Source organism: Caloenas nicobarica, chromosome 5 (assembly GCF_036013445.1).
Source record: "Caloenas nicobarica isolate bCalNic1 chromosome 5, bCalNic1.hap1, whole genome shotgun sequence".
Taxonomy (NCBI): Eukaryota; Metazoa; Chordata; class Aves; order Columbiformes; family Columbidae; genus Caloenas; species Caloenas nicobarica.
In genome coordinates this window covers 58,954,987-58,973,521 of record NC_088249.1, presented here as the reverse complement: position 1 = coordinate 58,973,521, position 18,535 = coordinate 58,954,987, and positions in this window count along the sequence as shown.

Here is an 18,535-nt window from a genome sequence, read left to right as displayed (position 1 = left end):
ACCCCGGGGGACGCTTCCCCGCACAGCTCACCTGTGCCGCTGCAAGCGTGTCCCGCAGAGCCCGGCTGCCTGAAGCAGGCAGGGCCGGGGAAACACGGGGTGGCTCTGGAACAGGCACCGAGAGCTGCCGACGGCAGCGCCAAAGCACCGACCAGCACCAGGACAAGCCTCGCTCCGACCTCCAGACCTCGCAGGCACGCTCGGCAGGAGTCCAGCCACGAGCCAGGCTGGGCCGGGCTGTGCCGGCGCCCGCGGATAAGCAGCGAGGGACGTGAGGTCACAGTGCATCGCTCGCTGACGTCACAGTCCATCGCTCGCTGACGTCACTGTACGCTGTCTGCTCCTATGCAGTTTGCACGGGTAGCGCTCTGGCTGGCGCTGGCGCTCGTGCAGATGAAAAATGTAATAATTCCCACATTCCTTGAGCTGAGAACCTGGCCCCTCCTCTGTGGCTTGAGGAGAGCAGGCAGAGCGTGGTTCTGAGCTGAGGTTCGTAGGAACGTGGTTCAGAGACGGACTTGGCTGTGTGAAGTTAACGGTTCGACTCGGTGATCTCATTAATGACTTGAGAGGAAGCTTGGAGGAAGCCACTTTTGTAGAACTGGAACATAGCCCATCATCAGTACATGCCCTATGAACAAAAATTCTTTCCATGCCTTGATTTCTAAGGAGCCAGAAGTAATAAAGGTGGGATAACCACTGATATCTGCTCAGAGTTTACTTTCAGTTGAATGTGTTTTGAAAGAAGTAAAGTGAAGAGGGATCATCAAGTACCGACTGTTGTCAACTGTGGTCTTCAAACATGCTAAAAGCTGGAGTGTGTGACATTTAAACCCCGATTCAGGAGAAGAGGAAGGCTTTGCAAGTGATTACCCAGCGGGATGTTGTTCTGTGCCCTCCATTTAAGCATGAGGTGACCACTTACGAAATCAGGTCGTTAGGCTTCTGCCCCGTGAGTGTGCAGGATTTGTTGTTTTATTCCATGACTTGTAAGGAAACCGAAGACAAAAGCACCTGTGAAAGCCTCCACAGTGCATCTCTAATGACCTTGTGTAGCTCCACAACATTTCAGGGACAGGCCACCAAAGGTGTCCCCTGCTGTCCCTGTGCCTGCACCCCGTTAGGGAGCACTGGCAGGGCTGCCACCCTGGAGAGACACCTGGAAGTCCCAGCAGTCCAGGGGCTGGAGATGTGAAATGCCAGAAACATCGATCTGGAAAAAGACAATTGCCGTCCTCTCTGCAGAGAGGTGTGCACACACAATGCTGTGGTGTACACTACCTGTTGTAAACTAGACTTTGGCATCATTGAATCCATTGTAATTAACTTTGGGGAAAAAAAATACCGTTATGTTGGTGCAAAAAGAATTGTATTGTGGAGTGTGAATTTTAAATTGTTAGAACTAGACTTAAACACATCTTTCTTAACCAAAGTAGGAACCCCTACACTCAACATATTTTTGCCAACAAGGAATAAGTTTGTTTATTCCTGTAGCCTTGAAAATCCATGTGTGGGTATTTGATGAACTCTTGGGAAGCATTTTCTGCATCCTCCTGTTTGGGGAAGCATTTTCCCTTCCAAAGAATTGTCGCGATGCTTGAAGAAGTGGTGGTCAGTTGGCAAAAGATCAGGTGAATATGGCGGATGAGGCAAAACTTCGTAGCCCCATTTGTTCAACTTCTGAAGTGTTGGTTGTGCAATGTGTGGTCGGGTGTTGTCATGGAGAAGAACTGGGCTCTTTCTGTTGACCGATGCTGGCTGCAGATGTTGCAGTTTTCGGTCCATCTCATGGATTTGCTGAGCAGACTTCTCAGATGGAATGGTTTCATCAGGATTCAGAAAGCCGTAGTGGATTAGACTGGTAGCAGACCACCAAACGGTGACTGTGACCTTTTCTGGTGCAAGTTTGGCTTTGGGAAGAGCTTTGGAGGTTCTTCTTGGTCAAACCACTGAGCTGGTCATTGCTGGTTATTGTATAAAATCCACTTTTCGTCACACATCCCAATCCGATGGAGAACTGGTTCATTGATGATGCGTAAAGAAGACATTTGAAAACGGCTGGTTTTGTTTCTTTTCGGTCAGCTCACAAAGCACCCACTTCTCGAGCAGTTTCACCTTTGCAATTTGCTTCAAATGCCGAATGACAGTAGAATGGTCAACGTTGAGTTCTTCAGCAACTTCTCATGTAGTTGTAACAGGATCAGCTCCCATGGTTGCTCTTAGTTGGTCATTGTCACCTTCCGAGGACCAGCAAATACACGCCTCGTCTTCAAGGCTCTCATCTCCCTTGCGAAACTTCTTGCGCCACCACTGCCCTGTACGTTTGGTAGCAGTTCCTGGACCAAATGCGTCATTGATGTTGCGATTTCTCTCTGCTGCTTTACAACCCATTTTGAACTCCAATAAGACAATCACTTGAATTTGCTTTTTTTGCCTAAATCATTTACATAGATGAAAATATAAAACAAACAGCAAGTCATAAGTCAGTAGCAAAAAAATAAAAGTGAGAAAAGCGCATTAAAATGATGTATAACATAACCACCTTTATTGAAGAATGCATCCAATAGCAAACGCCAAATTTCAACAATGCAGAAACTGCAATTACGTTTGCACCAACCTAATAGAAATATTATCTCCATGTCTTAAAAGTAGCTCATCATTTGTGTGTTTAGCTAATAATACAAATCACCTTAAGGACACAGAAGTTTTGCATCCCCTGCGTAAAGCACCCATATATGGATACAAGAATATTATTGGTGGATTGAGCAAGGGAAGGGGATCAGCAGCATCAGCCTTTGAGGGAAAAGCAGATGCTTTCATTGGTTCAGACTTATGTCCCTGTAAACAGCGGCTCCCACTTCAGCTCGGGGAAGGCAGCACCAACACTACTCGCAGAAACACTCAGGTCCAGAGCGTGCACTGACAGAGTCAGGCAAAATATACTTGTTTATGTCGGACTAGTCAGCTCTGTATGCACACCAATGGCAGCCGAAAGGATGTGTTGTACTTTCACATTTAGGAGCGTTCACCAGAGGAAACAATATGTTATTATACTGTAGATTTCTGGATAACTTGCAACAGCCCTCAATGTAGGACATGTTGGGTTTTTTTTCACCGCTCACTACCAGAAGAAGAAGAAGAGAGAGTAGAACAGACTTTAAGAATGAATACTTTAATAGATGAACCAAGGAATTGTGTATATTACATTAGAGAGAGTTAGAAGTATTTTCAGGAAGAGAAAATTGATGGTGCACGTCAGGTAGAAGTGTGCTGTGGAGCCCAATCTCCCTGTGGTTCTGCCCCAGCTGCTGGCCCGGACTGCGTTTCTCGGGTGTCCGGGTAGCTCTAGTGTGGGCGGTGTCGTGGCCTCTTGGGGGCTGCAGAGGCGCTGGGGACACTGGCCCTCCTCTTCGGGGGGCGCCGGGGCTCCCCAGGTGAGCGGTCCCTGCCCTGGGCAGCAGTGGAGGGACCTGCCACCGCCTGCCCCAGCTCCTCCGGCGGCTCCTCCTGCGCTGGGGGGTTGGGGGCAGCAGGTCCCCCCGGGGAGGCGGTGGGCCCAGGGGTGGCCGCAGGGCTGTCCTCCTGCTCCTGGGCAGCCGGGGACTCCAGGAGCTGCAGCTGCCGCAGGACCTGCTCACCGCAGCGCTCTGCGGCGACGTCCGTGAGCTGGCGCACAAACGTCTCCGTCTGCTCGTGCAGGAAGGGCTGCAGCTCGCGCACCAAGGCCTCCTGGTCCAGGCCGTGGCGGCACAGGGTGGTTACGATGGTGCCCTCTGCCACGGCCAGCTCCCACCAGAAAGGCCCCTGCAGCACCTCGTTGACCCAGGAGAGCAGGGGCTCCATCATCTCCCAGGAGCGGCGGAACAGCCCAGCCCAGACCTGGGGCTGCAAGCCGGCCACGTAGTTCCTGCGCACCAGCTGCACAGCCTCCTGCTCGTCCTGCTCGCTGCCAGCCGATGGATCTGAGGGCTGTGGGAGATCCATCTCCAAAAAGTCGTGCTCTGACCAGACAGAGTACACGACAGTGTTGACAGTCTGCCTGCAAAGGGGGCACGATGATCTCCTCTTTGCCCAGCGCAGAACGCAGCCCAGGCAGAACTGGTGCATGCAGGGGGTCACATAGGCCGCTTCATCGTCAGCGCTGCGGCACATGGGGCAGCTCCACTCTGCCTCTGCGGCCATGTTTGCTTCTTGCCGCTGGCTGGGGACAGCTGAGGACAAGGAGCTGCTCCCCGTCGCTGGTGTCACACGCTGCAAAAGAGAGAGAGGCCATGGTCACTTGCTGTCCCACAGCCGGGAGGACGAGATGCCCAGGCCGTCGAGAAGGACACCCAGCAAGCTCTCAAAGCCCCATCACCCAGCCCCGGCCACCCCGGGGGACGCTTCCCCGCACAGCTCACCTGTGCCGCTGCAAGCGTGTCCCGCAGAGCCCGGCTGCCTGAAGCAGGCAGGGCCGGGGAAACACGGGGTGGCTCTGGAACAGGCACCGAGAGCTGCCGACGGCAGCGCCAAAGCACCGACCAGCACCAGGACAAGCCTCGCTCCGACCTCCAGACCTCGCAGGCACGCTCGGCAGGAGTCCAGCCACGAGCCAGGCTGGGCCGGGCTGTGCCGGCGCCCGCGGATAAGCAGCGAGGGACGTGAGGTCACAGTGCATCGCTCGCTGACGTCACAGTCCATCGCTCGCTGACGTCACTGTACGCTGTCTGCTCCTATGCAGTTTGCACGGGTAGCGCTCTGGCTGGCGCTGGCGCTCGTGCAGATGAAAAATGTAATAATTCCCACATTCCTTGAGCTGAGAACCTGGCCCCTCCTCTGTGGCTTGAGGAGAGCAGGCAGAGCGTGGTTCTGAGCTGAGGTTCGTAGGAACGTGGTTCAGAGACGGACTTGGCTGTGTGAAGTTAACGGTTCGACTCGGTGATCTCATTAATGACTTGAGAGGAAGCTTGGAGGAAGCCACTTTTGTAGAACTGGAACATAGCCCATCATCAGTACATGCCCTATGAACAAAAATTCTTTCCATGCCTTGATTTCTAAGGAGCCAGAAGTAATAAAGGTGGGATAACCACTGATATCTGCTCAGAGTTTACTTTCAGTTGAATGTGTTTTGAAAGAAGTGAAGTGAAGAGGGATCATCAAGTACCGACTGTTGTCAATTGTGGTCTTCAAACATGCTAAAAGCTGGAGTGTGTGACATTTAAACCCCGATTCAGGAGAAGAGGAAGGCTTTGCAAGTGATTACCCAGCGGGATGTTGTTCTGTGCCCTCCATTTAAGCATGAGGTGACCACTTACGAAATCAGGTCGTTAGGCTTCTGCCCCGTGAGTGTGCAGGATTTGTTGTTTTATTCCATGACTTGTAAGGAAACCGAAGACAAAAGCACCTGTGAAAGCCTCCACAGTGCATCTCTAATGACCTTGTGTAGCTCCACAACATTTCAGGGACAGGCCACCAAAGGTGTCCCCTGCTGCCCCTGTGCCTGCACCCCGTTAGGGAGCACTGGCAGGGCTGCCACCCTGGAGAGACACCTGGAAGTCCCAGCAGTCCAGGGGCTGGAGATGTGAAATGCCAGAAACATCGATCTGGAAAAAGACAATTGCCGTCCTCTCTGCAGAGAGGTGTGCACACACAATGCTGTGGTGTACACTACCTGTTGTAAACTAGACTTTGGCATCATTGAATCCATTGTAATTAACTTTGGGGAAAAAAAATACCATTATGTTGGTGCAAAAAGAATTGTATTGTGGAGTGTGAATTTTAAATTGTTAGAACTAGACTTAAACACATCTTTCTTAACCAAAGTAGGAACCCCTACACTCAACATATTTTTGCCAACAAGGAATAAGTTTGTTTATTCCTGTAGCCTTGAAAATCCATGTGTGGGTATTTGATGAACTCTTGGGAAGCATTTTCTGCATCCTCCTGTTTGGGGAAGCATTTTCCCTTCCAAAGAATTGTCGCGATGCTTGAAGAAGTGGTGGTCAGTTGGCAAAAGATCAGGTGAATATGGCGGATGAGGCAAAACTTCGTAGCCCCATTTGTTCAACTTCTGAAGTGTTGGTTGTGCAATGTGTGGTCGGGTGTTGTCATGGAGAAGAACTGGGCTCTTTCTGTTGACCGATGCTGGCTGCAGATGTTGCAGTTTTCGGTCCATCTCATGGATTTGCTGAGCAGACTTCTCAGATGGAATGGTTTCATCAGGATTCAGAAAGCCGTAGTGGATTAGACTGGTAGCAGACCACCAAACGGTGACTGTGACCTTTTCTGGTGCAAGTTTGGCTTTGGGAAGAGCTTTGGAGGTTCTTCTTGGTCAAACCACTGAGCTGGTCATTGCTGGTTATTGTATAAAATCCACTTTTCGTCACACATCCCAATCCGATGGAGAACTGGTTCATTGATGATGCGTAAAGAAGACATTTGAAAACGGCTGGTTTTGTTTCTTTTCGGTCAGCTCACAAAGCACCCACTTCTCGAGCAGTTTCACCTTTGCAATTTGCTTCAAATGCCGAATGACAGTAGAATGGTCAACGTTGAGTTCTTCAGCAACTTCTCATGTAGTTGTAACAGGATCAGCTCCCATGGTTGCTCTTAGTTGGTCATTGTCACCTTCCGAGGACCAGCAAATACACGCCTCGTCTTCAAGGCTCTCATCTCCCTTGCGAAACTTCTTGCGCCACCACTGCCCTGTACGTTTGGTAGCAGTTCCTGGACCAAATGCGTCATTGATGTTGCGATTTCTCTCTGCTGCTTTACAACCCATTTTGAACTCCAATAAGACAATCACTTGAATTTGCTTTTTTTGCCTAACATCATTTACATAGATGAAAATATAAAACAAACAGCAAGTCATAAGTCAGTAGCAAAAAAATAAAAGTGAGAAAAGCGCATTAAAATGATGTATAACATAACCACCTTTATTGAAGAATGCATCCAATAGCAAACGCCAAATTTCAACAATGCAGAAACTGCAATTACGTTTGCACCAACCTAATAGAAATATTATCTCCATGTCTTAAAAGTAGCTCATCATTTGTGTGTTTAGCTAATAATACAAATCACCTTAAGGACACAGAAGTTTTGCATCCCCTGCGTAAAGCACCCATATATGGATACAAGAATATTATTGGTGGATTGAGCAAGGGAAGGGGATCAGCAGCATCAGCCTTTGAGGGAAAAGCAGATGCTTTCATTGGTTCAGACTTATGTCCCTGTAAACAGCGGCTCCCACTTCAGCTCGGGGAAGGCAGCACCAACACTACTCGCAGAAACACTCAGGTCCAGAGCGTGCACTGACAGAGTCAGGCAAAATATACTTGTTTATGTCGGACTAGTCAGCTCTGTATGCACACCAATGGCAGCCGAAAGGATGTGTTGTACTTTCACATTTAGGAGCGTTCACCAGAGGAAACAATATGTTATTATACTGTAGATTTCTGGATAACTTGCAACAGCCCTCAATGTAGGACATGTTGGGTTTTTTTTCACCGCTCACTACCAGAAGAAGAAGAAGAGAGAGTAGAACAGACTTTAAGAATGAATACTTTAATAGATGAACCAAGGAATTGTGTATATTACATTAGAGAGAGTTAGAAGTATTTTCAGGAAGAGAAAATTGATGGTGCACGTCAGGTAGAAGTGTGCTGTGGAGCCCAATCTCCCTGTGGTTCTGCCCCAGCTGCTGGCCCGGACTGCGTTTCTCGGGTGTCCGGGTAGCTCTAGTGTGGGCGGTGTCGTGGCCTCTTGGGGGCTGCAGAGGCGCTGGGGACACTGGCCCTCCTCTTCGGGGGGCGCCGGGGCTCCCCAGGTGAGCGGTCCCTGCCCTGGGCAGCAGTGGAGGGACCTGCCACCGCCTGCCCCAGCTCCTCCGGCGGCTCCTCCTGCGCTGGGGGGTTGGGGGCAGCAGGTCCCCCCGGGGAGGCGGTGGGCCCAGGGGTGGCCGCAGGGCTGTCCTCCTGCTCCTGGGCAGCCGGGGACTCCAGGAGCTGCAGCTGCCGCAGGACCTGCTCACCGCAGCGCTCTGCGGCGACGTCCGTGAGCTGGCGCACAAACGTCTCCGTCTGCTCGTGCAGGAAGGGCTGCAGCTCGCGCACCAAGGCCTCCTGGTCCAGGCCGTGGCGGCACAGGGTGGTTACGATGGTGCCCTCTGCCACGGCCAGCTCCCACCAGAAAGGCCCCTGCAGCACCTCGTTGACCCAGGAGAGCAGGGGCTCCATCATCTCCCAGGAGCGGCGGAACAGCCCAGCCCAGACCTGGGGCTGCAAGCCGGCCACGTAGTTCCTGCGCACCAGCTGCACAGCCTCCTGCTCGTCCTGCTCGCTGCCAGCCGATGGATCTGAGGGCTGTGGGAGATCCATCTCCAAAAAGTCGTGCTCTGACCAGACAGAGTACACGACAGTGTTGACAGTCTGCCTGCAAAGGGGGCACGATGATCTCCTCTTTGCCCAGCGCAGAACGCAGCCCAGGCAGAACTGGTGCATGCAGGGGGTCACATAGGCCGCTTCATCGTCAGCGCTGCGGCACATGGGGCAGCTCCACTCTGCCTCTGCGGCCATGTTTGCTTCTTGCCGCTGGCTGGGGACAGCTGAGGACAAGGAGCTGCTCCCCGTCGCTGGTGTCACACGCTGCAAAAGAGAGAGAGGCCATGGTCACTTGCTGTCCCACAGCCGGGAGGACGAGATGCCCAGGCCGTCGAGAAGGACACCCAGCAAGCTCTCAAAGCCCCATCACCCAGCCCCGGCCACCCCGGGGGACGCTTCCCCGCACAGCTCACCTGTGCCGCTGCAAGCGTGTCCCGCAGAGCCCGGCTGCCTGAAGCAGGCAGGGCCGGGGAAACACGGGGTGGCTCTGGAACAGGCACCGAGAGCTGCCGACGGCAGCGCCAAAGCACCGACCAGCACCAGGACAAGCCTCGCTCCGACCTCCAGACCTCGCAGGCACGCTCGGCAGGAGTCCAGCCACGAGCCAGGCTGGGCCGGGCTGTGCCGGCGCCCGCGGATAAGCAGCGAGGGACGTGAGGTCACAGTGCATCGCTCGCTGACGTCACAGTCCATCGCTCGCTGACGTCACTGTACGCTGTCTGCTCCTATGCAGTTTGCACGGGTAGCGCTCTGGCTGGCGCTGGCGCTCGTGCAGATGAAAAATGTAATAATTCCCACATTCCTTGAGCTGAGAACCTGGCCCCTCCTCTGTGGCTTGAGGAGAGCAGGCAGAGCGTGGTTCTGAGCTGAGGTTCGTAGGAACGTGGTTCAGAGACGGACTTGGCTGTGTGAAGTTAACGGTTCGACTCGGTGATCTCATTAATGACTTGAGAGGAAGCTTGGAGGAAGCCACTTTTGTAGAACTGGAACATAGCCCATCATCAGTACATGCCCTATGAACAAAAATTCTTTCCATGCCTTGATTTCTAAGGAGCCAGAAGTAATAAAGGTGGGATAACCACTGATATCTGCTCAGAGTTTACTTTCAGTTGAATGTGTTTTGAAAGAAGTGAAGTGAAGAGGGATCATCAAGTACCGACTGTTGTCAATTGTGGTCTTCAAACATGCTAAAAGCTGGAGTGTGTGACATTTAAACCCCGATTCAGGAGAAGAGGAAGGCTTTGCAAGTGATTACCCAGCGGGATGTTGTTCTGTGCCCTCCATTTAAGCATGAGGTGACCACTTACGAAATCAGGTCGTTAGGCTTCTGCCCCGTGAGTGTGCAGGATTTGTTGTTTTATTCCATGACTTGTAAGGAAACCGAAGACAAAAGCACCTGTGAAAGCCTCCACAGTGCATCTCTAATGACCTTGTGTAGCTCCACAACATTTCAGGGACAGGCCACCAAAGGTGTCCCCTGCTGCCCCTGTGCCTGCACCCCGTTAGGGAGCACTGGCAGGGCTGCCACCCTGGAGAGACACCTGGAAGTCCCAGCAGTCCAGGGGCTGGAGATGTGAAATGCCAGAAACATCGATCTGGAAAAAGACAATTGCCGTCCTCTCTGCAGAGAGGTGTGCACACACAATGCTGTGGTGTACACTACCTGTTGTAAACTAGACTTTGGCATCATTGAATCCATTGTAATTAACTTTGGGGAAAAAAAATACCATTATGTTGGTGCAAAAAGAATTGTATTGTGGAGTGTGAATTTTAAATTGTTAGAACTAGACTTAAACACATCTTTCTTAACCAAAGTAGGAACCCCTACACTCAACATATTTTTGCCAACAAGGAATAAGTTTGTTTATTCCTGTAGCCTTGAAAATCCATGTGTGGGTATTTGATGAACTCTTGGGAAGCATTTTCTGCATCCTCCTGTTTGGGGAAGCATTTTCCCTTCCAAAGAATTGTCGCGATGCTTGAAGAAGTGGTGGTCAGTTGGCAAAAGATCAGGTGAATATGGCGGATGAGGCAAAACTTCGTAGCCCCATTTGTTCAACTTCTGAAGTGTTGGTTGTGCAATGTGTGGTCGGGTGTTGTCATGGAGAAGAACTGGGCTCTTTCTGTTGACCGATGCTGGCTGCAGATGTTGCAGTTTTCGGTCCATCTCATGGATTTGCTGAGCAGACTTCTCAGATGGAATGGTTTCATCAGGATTCAGAAAGCCGTAGTGGATTAGACTGGTAGCAGACCACCAAACGGTGACTGTGACCTTTTCTGGTGCAAGTTTGGCTTTGGGAAGAGCTTTGGAGGTTCTTCTTGGTCAAACCACTGAGCTGGTCATTGCTGGTTATTGTATAAAATCCACTTTTCGTCACACATCCCAATCCGATGGAGAACTGGTTCATTGATGATGCGTAAAGAAGACATTTGAAAATGGCTGGTTTTGTTTCTTTTCGGTCAGCTCACAAAGCACCCACTTCTCGAGCAGTTTCACCTTTGCAATTTGCTTCAAATGCCGAATGACAGTAGAATGGTCAACGTTGAGTTCTTCAGCAACTTCTCATGTAGTTGTAACAGGATCAGCTCCCATGGTTGCTCTTAGTTGGTCATTGTCACCTTCCGAGGACCAGCAAATACACGCCTCGTCTTCAAGGCTCTCATCTCCCTTGCGAAACTTCTTGCGCCACCACTGCCCTGTACGTTTGGTAGCAGTTCCTGGACCAAATGCGTCATTGATGTTGCGATTTCTCTCTGCTGCTTTACAACCCATTTTGAACTCCAATAAGACAATCACTTGAATTTGCTTTTTTTGCCTAACATCATTTACATAGATGAAAATATAAAACAAACAGCAAGTCATAAGTCAGTAGCAAAAAAATAAAAGTGAGAAAAGCGCATTAAAATGATGTATAACATAACCACCTTTATTGAAGAATGCATCCAATAGCAAACGCCAAATTTCAACAATGCAGAAACTGCAATTACGTTTGCACCAACCTAATAGAAATATTATCTCCATGTCTTAAAAGTAGCTCATCATTTGTGTGTTTAGCTAATAATACAAATCACCTTAAGGACACAGAAGTTTTGCATCCCCTGCGTAAAGCACCCATATATGGATACAAGAATATTATTGGTGGATTGAGCAAGGGAAGGGGATCAGCAGCATCAGCCTTTGAGGGAAAAGCAGATGCTTTCATTGGTTCAGACTTATGTCCCTGTAAACAGCGGCTCCCACTTCAGCTCGGGGAAGGCAGCACCAACACTACTCGCAGAAACACTCAGGTCCAGAGCGTGCACTGACAGAGTCAGGCAAAATATACTTGTTTATGTCGGACTAGTCAGCTCTGTATGCACACCAATGGCAGCCGAAAGGATGTGTTGTACTTTCACATTTAGGAGCGTTCACCAGAGGAAACAATATGTTATTATACTGTAGATTTCTGGATAACTTGCAACAGCCCTCAATGTAGGACATGTTGGGTTTTTTTTCACCGCTCACTACCAGAAGAAGAAGAAGAGAGAGTAGAACAAACTTTAAGAATAAATACTTTAATAGATGAACCAAGGAATTGTGTATATTACATTAGAGAGAGTTAGAAGTATTTTCAGGAAGAGAAAATTGATGGTGCACGTCAGGTAGAAGTGTGCTGTGGAGCCCAATCTCCCTGTGGTTCTGCCCCAGCTGCTGGCCCGGACTGCGTTTCTCGGGTGTCCGGGTAGCTCTAGTGTGGGCGGTGTCGTGGCCTCTTGGGGGCTGCAGAGGCGCTGGGGACACTGGCCCTCCTCTTCGGGGGGCGCCGGGGCTCCCCAGGTGAGCGGTCCCTGCCCTGGGCAGCAGTGGAGGGACCTGCCACCGCCTGCCCCAGCTCCTCCGGCGGCTCCTCCTGCGCTGGGGGGTTGGGGGCAGCAGGTCCCCCCGGGGAGGCGGTGGGCCCAGGGGTGGCCGCAGGGCTGTCCTCCTGCTCCTGGGCAGCCGGGGACTCCAGGAGCTGCAGCTGCCGCAGGACCTGCTCACCGCAGCGCTCTGCGGCGACGTCCGTGAGCCGGCGCACAAACGTCTCCGTCTGCTCGTGCAGGAAGGGCTGCAGCTCACGCACCAAGGCCTCCTGGTCCAGGCCGTGGCGGCACAGGGTGGTTACGATGGTGCCCTCTGCCACGGCCAGCTCCCACCAGAAAGGCCCCTGCAGCACCTCGTTGACCCAGGAGAGCAGGGGCTCCATCATCTCCCAGGAGCGGCGGAACAGCCCAGCCCAGACCTGGGGCTGCAAGCCGGCCACGTAGTTCCTGCGCACCAGCTGCACAGCCTCCTGCTCGTCCTGCTCGCTGCCAGCCGATGGATCTGAGGGCTGTGGGAGATCCATCTCCAAAAAGTCGTGCTCTGACCAGACAGAGTACACGACAGTGTTGACAGTCTGCCTGCAAAGGGGGCACGATGATCTCCTCTTTGCCCAGCGCAGAACGCAGCCCAGGCAGAACTGGTGCATGCAGGGGGTCACATAGGCCGCTTCATCGTCAGCGCTGCGGCACATGGGGCAGCTCCACTCTGCCTCTGCGGCCATGTTTGCTTCTTGCCGCTGGCTGGGGACAGCTGAGGACAAGGAGCTGCTCCCCGTCGCTGGCGTCACACGCTGCAAAAGAGAGAGAGGCCATGGTCACTTGCTGTCCCACAGCCGGGAGGACGAGATGCCCAGGCCGTCGAGAAGGACACCCAGCAAGCTCTCAAAGCCCCATCACCCAGCCCCGGCCACCCCGGGGGACGCTTCCCCGCACAGCTCACCTGTGCCGCTGCAAGCGTGTCCCGCAGAGCCCGGCTGCCTGAAGCAGGCAGGGCCGGGGAAACACGGGGTGGCTCTGGAACAGGCACCGAGAGCTGCCGACGGCAGCGCCAAAGCACCGACCAGCACCAGGACAAGCCTCGCTCCGACCTCCAGACCTCGCAGGCACGCTCGGCAGGAGTCCAGCCACGAGCCAGGCTGGGCCGGGCTGTGCCGGCGCCCGCGGATAAGCAGCGAGGGACGTGAGGTCACAGTGCATCGCTCGCTGACGTCACAGTCCATCGCTCGCTGACGTCACTGTACGCTGTCTGCTCCTATGCAGTTTGCACGGGTAGCGCTCTGGCTGGCGCTGGCGCTCGTGCAGATGAAAAATGTAATAATTCCCACATTCCTTGAGCTGAGAACCTGGCCCCTCCTCTGTGGCTTGAGGAGAGCAGGCAGAGCGTGGTTCTGAGCTGAGGTTCGTAGGAACGTGGTTCAGAGACGGACTTGGCTGTGTGAAGTTAACGGTTCGACTCGGTGATCTCATTAATGACTTGAGAGGAAGCTTGGAGGAAGCCACTTTTGTAGAACTGGAACATAGCCCATCATCAGTACATGCCCTATGAACAAAAATTCTTTCCATGCCTTGATTTCTAAGGAGCCAGAAGTAATAAAGGTGGGATAACCACTGATATCTGCTCAGAGTTTACTTTCAGTTGAATGTGTTTTGAAAGAAGTGAAGTGAAGAGGGATCATCAAGTACCGACTGTTGTCAATTGTGGTCTTCAAACATGCTAAAAGCTGGAGTGTGTGACATTTAAACCCCGATTCAGGAGAAGAGGAAGGCTTTGCAAGTGATTACCCAGCGGGATGTTGTTCTGTGCCCTCCATTTAAGCATGAGGTGACCACTTACGAAATCAGGTCGTTAGGCTTCTGCCCCGTGAGTGTGCAGGATTTGTTGTTTTATTCCATGACTTGTAAGGAAACCGAAGACAAAAGCACCTGTGAAAGCCTCCACAGTGCATCTCTAATGACCTTGTGTAGCTCCACAACATTTCAGGGACAGGCCACCAAAGGTGTCCCCTGCTGCCCCTGTGCCTGCACCCCGTTAGGGAGCACTGGCAGGGCTGCCACCCTGGAGAGACACCTGGAAGTCCCAGCAGTCCAGGGGCTGGAGATGTGAAATGCCAGAAACATCGATCTGGAAAAAGACAATTGCCGTCCTCTCTGCAGAGAGGTGTGCACACACAATGCTGTGGTGTACACTACCTGTTGTAAACTAGACTTTGGCATCATTGAATCCATTGTAATTAACTTTGGGGAAAAAAAATACCATTATGTTGGTGCAAAAAGAATTGTATTGTGGAGTGTGAATTTTAAATTGTTAGAACTAGACTTAAACACATCTTTCTTAACCAAAGTAGGAACCCCTACACTCAACATATTTTTGCCAACAAGGAATAAGTTTGTTTATTCCTGTAGCCTTGAAAATCCATGTGTGGGTATTTGATGAACTCTTGGGAAGCATTTTCTGCATCCTCCTGTTTGGGGAAGCATTTTCCCTTCCAAAGAATTGTCGCGATGCTTGAAGAAGTGGTGGTCAGTTGGCAAAAGATCAGGTGAATATGGCGGATGAGGCAAAACTTCGTAGCCCCATTTGTTCAACTTCTGAAGTGTTGGTTGTGCAATGTGTGGTCGGGTGTTGTCATGGAGAAGAACTGGGCTCTTTCTGTTGACCGATGCTGGCTGCAGATGTTGCAGTTTTCGGTCCATCTCATGGATTTGCTGAGCAGACTTCTCAGATGGAATGGTTTCATCAGGATTCAGAAAGCCGTAGTGGATTAGACTGGTAGCAGACCACCAAACGGTGACTGTGACCTTTTCTGGTGCAAGTTTGGCTTTGGGAAGAGCTTTGGAGGTTCTTCTTGGTCAAACCACTGAGCTGGTCATTGCTGGTTATTGTATAAAATCCACTTTTCGTCACACATCCCAATCCGATGGAGAACTGGTTCATTGATGATGCGTAAAGAAGACATTTGAAAACGGCTGGTTTTGTTTCTTTTCGGTCAGCTCACAAAGCACCCACTTCTCGAGCAGTTTCACCTTTGCAATTTGCTTCAAATGCCGAATGACAGTAGAATGGTCAACGTTGAGTTCTTCAGCAACTTCTCATGTAGTTGTAACAGGATCAGCTCCCATGGTTGCTCTTAGTTGGTCATTGTCACCTTCCGAGGACCAGCAAATACACGCCTCGTCTTCAAGGCTCTCATCTCCCTTGCGAAACTTCTTGCGCCACCACTGCCCTGTACGTTTGGTAGCAGTTCCTGGACCAAATGCGTCATTGATGTTGCGATTTCTCTCTGCTGCTTTACAACCCATTTTGAACTCCAATAAGACAATCACTTGAATTTGCTTTTTTTGCCTAACATCATTTACATAGATGAAAATATAAAACAAACAGCAAGTCATAAGTCAGTAGCAAAAAAATAAAAGTGAGAAAAGCGCATTAAAATGATGTATAACATAACCACCTTTATTGAAGAATGCATCCAATAGCAAACGCCAAATTTCAACAATGCAGAAACTGCAATTACGTTTGCACCAACCTAATAGAAATATTATCTCCATGTCTTAAAAGTAGCTCATCATTTGTGTGTTTAGCTAATAATACAAATCACCTTAAGGACACAGAAGTTTTGCATCCCCTGCGTAAAGCACCCATATATGGATACAAGAATATTATTGGTGGATTGAGCAAGGGAAGGGGATCAGCAGCATCAGCCTTTGAGGGAAAAGCAGATGCTTTCATTGGTTCAGACTTATGTCCCTGTAAACAGCGGCTCCCACTTCAGCTCGGGGAAGGCAGCACCAACACTACTCGCAGAAACACTCAGGTCCAGAGCGTGCACTGACAGAGTCAGGCAAAATATACTTGTTTATGTCGGACTAGTCAGCTCTGTATGCACACCAATGGCAGCCGAAAGGATGTGTTGTACTTTCACATTTAGGAGCGTTCACCAGAGGAAACAATATGTTATTATACTGTAGATTTCTGGATAACTTGCAACAGCCCTCAATGTAGGACATGTTGGGTTTTTTTTCACCGCTCACTACCAGAAGAAGAAGAAGAGAGAGTAGAACAAACTTTAAGAATAAATACTTTAATAGATGAACCAAGGAATTGTGTATATTACATTAGAGAGAGTTAGAAGTATTTTCAGGAAGAGAAAATTGATGGTGCACGTCAGGTAGAAGTGTGCTGTGGAGCCCAATCTCCCTGTGGTTCTGCCCCAGCTGCTGGCCCGGACTGCGTTTCTCGGGTGTCCGGGTAGCTCTAGTGTGGGCGGTGTCGTGGCCTCTTGGGGGCTGCAGAGGCGCTGGGGACACTGGCCCTCCTCTTCGGGGGGCGCCGGGGCTCCCCAGGTGAGCGGTCCCTGCCCTGGGCAGCAGTGGAGGGACCTGCCACCGCCTGCCCCAGCTCCTCCGGCGGCTCCTCCTGCGCTGGGGGGTTGGGGGCAGCAGGTCCCCCCGGGGAGGCGGTGGGCCCAGGGGTGGCCGCAGGGCTGTCCTCCTGCTCCTGGGCAGCCGGGGACTCCAGGAGCTGCAGCTGCCGCAGGACCTGCTCACCGCAGCGCTCTGCGGCGACGTCCGTGAGCTGGCGCACAAACGTCTCCGTCTGCTCGTGCAGGAAGGGCTGCAGCTCGCGCACCAAGGCCTCCTGGTCCAGGCCGTGGCGGCACAGGGTGGTTACGATGGTGCCCTCTGCCACGGCCAGCTCCCACCAGAAAGGCCCCTGCAGCACCTCGTTGACCCAGGAGAGCAGGGGCTCCATCATCTCCCAGGAGCGGCGGAACAGCCCAGCCCAGACCTGGGGCTGCAAGCCGGCCACGTAGTTCCTGCGCACCAGCTGCACAGCCTCCTGCTCGTCCTGCTCGCTGCCAGCCGATGGATCTGAGGGCTGTGGGAGATCCATCTCCAAAAAGTCGTGCTCTGACCAGACAGAGTACACGACAGTGTTGACAGTCTGCCTGCAAAGGGGGCACGATGATCTCCTCTTTGCCCAGCGCAGAACGCAGCCCAGGCAGAACTGGTGCATGCAGGGGGTCACATAGGCCGCTTCATCGTCAGCGCTGCGGCACATGGGGCAGCTCCACTCTGCCTCTGCGGCCATGTTTGCTTCTTGCCGCTGGCTGGGGACAGCTGAGGACAAGGAGCTGCTCCCCGTCGCTGGCGTCACACGCTGCAAAAGAGAGAGAGGCCATGGTCACTTGCTGTCCCACAGCCGGGAGGACGAGATGCCCAGGCCGTCGAGAAGGACACCCAGCAAGCTCTCAAAGCCCCATCACCCAGCCCCGGCCACCCCGGGGGACGCTTCCCCGCACAGCTCACCTGTGCCGCTGCAAGCGTGTCCCGCAGAGCCCGGCTGCCTGAAGCAGGCAGGGCCGGGGAAACACGGGGTGGCTCTGGAACAGGCACCGAGAGCTGCCGACGGCAGCGCCAAAGCACCGACCAGCACCAGGACAAGCCTCGCTCCGACCTCCAGACCTCGCAGGCACGCTCGGCAGGAGTCCAGCCACGAGCCAGGCTGGGCCGGGCTGTGCCGGCGCCCGCGGATAAGCAGCGAGGGACGTGAGGTCACAGTGCATCGCTCGCTGACGTCACAGTCCATCGCTCGCTGACGTCACCGTACGCTGTCTGCTCCTATGCAGTTTGCACGGGTAGCGCTCTGGCTGGCGCTGGCGCTCGTGCAGATGAAAAATGTAATAATTCCCACATTCCTTGAGCTGAGAACCTGGCCCCTCCTCTGTGGCTTGAGGAGAGCAGGCAGAGCGTGGTTCTGAGCTGAGGTTCGTAGGAACGTGGTTCAGAGACGGACTTGGCTGTGTGAAGTTAACGGTTCGACTCGGTGATCTCATTAATGACTTGAGAGGAAGCTTGGAGGAAGCCACTTTTGTAGAACTGGAACATAGCCCATCATCAGTACATGCCCTATGAACAAAAATTCTTTCCATGCCTTGATTTCTAAGGAGCCAGAAGTAATAAAGGTGGGATAACCACTGATATCTGCTCAGAGTTTACTTTCAGTTGAATGTGTTTTGAAAGAAGTGAAGTGAAGAGGGATCATCAAGTACCGACTGTTGTCAATTGTGGTCTTCAAACATGCTAAAAGCTGGAGTGTGTGACATTTAAACCCCGATTCAGGAGAAGAGGAAGGCTTTGCAAGTGATTACCCAGCGGGATGTTGTTCTGTGCCCTCCATTTAAGCATGAGGTGACCACTTACGAAATCAGGTCGTTAGGCTTCTGCCCCGTGAGTGTGCAGGATTTGTTGTTTTATTCCATGACTTGTAAGGAAACCGAAGACAAAAGCACCTGTGAAAGCCTCCACAGTGCATCTCTAATGACCTTGTGTAG